The following is a 3,684-nucleotide window of genomic DNA, read 5'->3' on the forward strand; positions in this document are numbered from 1 at the left end:
GGGTTTTCTTTTATTTCTAACATTAGGAAAAATTGGAATGCTTCTTTTTATACTTCAATGAAACCTCTATCATTATGTTATTTTTTTAGTGATTAGAGATAAGAGTAAGATACTGCCATAGTAATGGTACCTCCCTCAAATATATGACTTTTTTTTCTGCACCTTTTCTCCCTAAATTTAACAGTAGGATGGAACCTGAAAAACAATTTAAAATATAAACTTTAAAAAGTATAAAGCAAAGTATACAACAAAAGCATCACGTGTTTACTAATTCATTCAACAAAGATAGTCTTTATTAACATAGTGTCAGGCAGTAATGTGTAATGGGGGGAAAGTAGAGGACAAAATGGACCCCTTAACTTTGCCCTTATGAAAGGTACATTCTTAAGGGGAAAAGCGAATAGGAAAAAGTTATGTCTATATACTACAACTGGTGATAAGACAGCAGCAACAAAAGATATAGGAGCGCTAAGGCATGAATAGGAATTATGCTGCCACCTTTTAACAAATACTCACAGGGAGACTCTTTGAAATGATAATGGTATTTGGGCAAAGATCCTAAAGTAATGGCTCAAATGGATATGGGCAAAGATCATTCCAAAAATCCAGACCTTGAGTGAGAGCTTGCCCAGGTTGTTCAAGAATGTGAACAGTGATCCATTGACTGTAACACTGTGTCAATCTTATTCTCAATATAAAGTATAACATTTTTATTTTGGATTAATTTATTTAAGACTTTATTTCTCATCTTTGTAATTTTATGTCATTTTGTTTTTTACCAACTATTTAATTTTCCCCACATCATTAAAAATACTCTTTCAAAACAGTCTTAAAAAATACTTTTAATGAATACAAAACACACTATCACAGATATCCCATGATTTACTTAAACATTACTTTTGTCATATATTTTATTTATTGTTGAAAATCATTATAAGTCTTACTGCAATGTGCCTTCTTACATAGAAATATTTACCCACATTTCTGATTATTTGCTTAGCCACTGTGATCAAACAGTAGTGAGTAACTTGGGAATTGAGAATGGAATCTTATAGAATAAACATCCCATTTCATATTATTAGTATATAGTAACAATTTTCGTAGGAAGTCCTATTGTGTATGTAAGAGAGAGAGAGAGAGAAAGAGAAAGGAGAGCTAATTAAATCATGAAATATAATTGAGGTGTTACTTTTTTCTCTTAAGGAGAAAGACATATCACATTCTATCATTGGTTTAAGCAAATTGGCATTAAGAAAATCAAAATTTGGAGGAGTTTGAGAAAATGTTCTCTTAGATTATAGAAGCAGAGAAAAAAATATCATAAACTCAAAATGCAAGCTAGCAAAAAAAAATCGATGAAATAGCTCATTAATAAGTTTGTTTGAAGAACAAATGAATATCCAGCTTGTAGGATATAAAATTTACCTAATACATTATATATAAGAAAGAGAGGGAGGGAAGGAAGGAAGAGAGGGAGGGAGGGGAGAAGAAGAAAAGCTGAAAAGGTAGGGAAAAAAATATCAGATTTTGAAGGCCAACTTTCAGGAATGAGTGTCTAAAATCTCATTTTTTCACCTTCACAAAAGCTCAGATACTCCCAAACTCCACATTTGTTCATTGGTAAGATACAGGTAAAGAAACATACAAAGTGAAATCCCATACTTACCTGGCAGGGGAGATACCGTGATCATGAAGGTGGTTTTCCCAATGCCAGGCCTATCTACTGCACTCTGCATGTGCTGACTCTTGCAATTTCTCAATGTGGGATACCCAACTCCCTCATTTGTAGTAATGTGGGACTGCATTTGCACTTTTCCCTGATAATCATAAAGACAAAAAAATCTCTGGTAACCATAGGTATAAGAAGACTGGCAATAGACCATGAATAATATAACAGGTAGGCTCAATGCCCGTAGCACAGTGGTACAGTGCCAGCCACATACAATGAGGCTGGCGGGTTCGAGTCCAGCCCAGGCTAAACAACAATGACAACTGCAAAACGAACATAGCTGGGCATCATGGCACGCACCTGTAGTCCCAGGTATTTGGGAGTCTGAGGCAAGAGAATCACTTAAGCCCAAGAGTTGGAGGTTGCTGTGAGCTGGGACACCTCAGCACTCTACTGAGGGTGACATAGTGAGACTCGGTCTCAACAATAATAATAATAATAATAATATAATATAACAAGTATGTGGTCCGTGAACAGAAATGGCCTATAGCTTAGCTCTCCCCAGCTTGCAGAGTGCAGTCATATACAATTCCACATGAGCACCCAAGGCTTGCCTTTATACCTGGCTTTCCAACCTTCCTCCAAGAATTGTAGGAGAAGGCGCAACTTGGTGAGCACCCAAAATTATGTAGTTTCATTCCCACCTTTCTCAAGTTGTTTCCTAAGTTACTGTGAAGTTCAGGATATAACAGTATCAACAATTGCAAGATAGAAAACTAACACCTGTAGACAGCCTCTGAACGGCCTGAGTTTCTCCTGGATTTTATAAGGCAGTGATTATCATGGCCACAACCAAAGAACCTAACATCTCTTGAACTGAACAGTTCAAGAGATGTTAAAATCAAAAAAGTTTCACTTCCTGCTTTGCAATAAAAGCATGGTTATTAGTTTTTTCATTTTACTTGGTTCATGAAATAGATGTGCCTATTTTTTCTTCACTCAAATTAATAAAATATATGTCCTAAATTCAAAAATTGAATGAAGAATACAGAGAAAAACATAGTTAAATGTAAAAGTAACAGTGTTCTAATAGCTGGGTTTTAGTGAATTTTAAAGAGAGGAACGGTGTGGTTGGTTGGCATGCAGCCTGGATCAGTCCTTCTACAGTATTAGTTTAAAACACCTTTAATTGAGAAATGATGCTTTTATCTCAAGGGCTTATTAAAAATGAACCAAGGTCGTAGCATCTGGAGACTGAGCTGCTTAGAACTGCTGAAGACATTTTATTTTAAAGCACAGCCTGGGCATCATACAAAATCATTGAAAAAGTATTTCCTAAAATATTCGTTTTTAAATATTAGTGCATACCAACTTAGTGTGGTAGACTTCAGGTTAGAGTCAGAAAAATCAGAGCATGAATTCCCGTTCTAGGCTTTCCTAAGTAATGATCTACATGAAGAAATTCAGTCTCACGAGTCTTTATTTTTAATTTTAAATGCTGACACCTGTCGTGTAGAGTTCTTGGGGAATTACATTGGAAACAAATGAGCTTTAAAAGTTCATCATTCAGTGAATGCATACAATGGACTCATAATAAATGATATCCATTTCTTTTGTTCTTTCTCCCCAATCTGGAAATAGTATAATGCCTCAGAGTTTTTCTGAAAAAGTGTCCTCTGTGGTCTAATCTCTCAGATTTTGCTGTGTATTTATACAAAATCAACTAAGAAAATTTTTGAAATAAAACTTTTCCAGATTCTATGCTTAGAGATTTTGATTCAGTAGGTTGAGAATGTAGTGGGAATGTACATTCTAATCAAATTTGCCTTGTGACTATAATGGTACTGTGAATACATTAATGTTTTCCAACTTTGGTCTATATATCTATATGTATACCTATACCTATATCATATATATATATATATATATATATGTATAGTGTATTTCCTTTTTATTACCAAATAATAACTCACTGTATTGTTCCTAATTATTGATTTTTTTGTAATTTCATAGAT

At 34.4% G+C, this 3,684-nt stretch overlaps 1 non-coding gene across 1 annotated transcript; it reads left to right on the forward strand.

The window, feature by feature from the left end:
• The first annotated feature begins 1,658 nt into the window (after window positions 1-1,658).
• LOC128591113 (U1 spliceosomal RNA) lies at window positions 1,659-1,820 on the forward strand. Its single transcript, XR_008381538.1, has one exon. It is a non-coding gene; the product is annotated as a U1 spliceosomal RNA (small nuclear RNA).
• Window positions 1,821-3,684: the final 1,864 nt, after the last annotated feature.

Source organism: Nycticebus coucang, chromosome 7 (genome assembly GCF_027406575.1).
Source record: "Nycticebus coucang isolate mNycCou1 chromosome 7, mNycCou1.pri, whole genome shotgun sequence".
Lineage (NCBI taxonomy): Eukaryota > Metazoa > Chordata > Mammalia > Primates > Lorisidae > Nycticebus > Nycticebus coucang.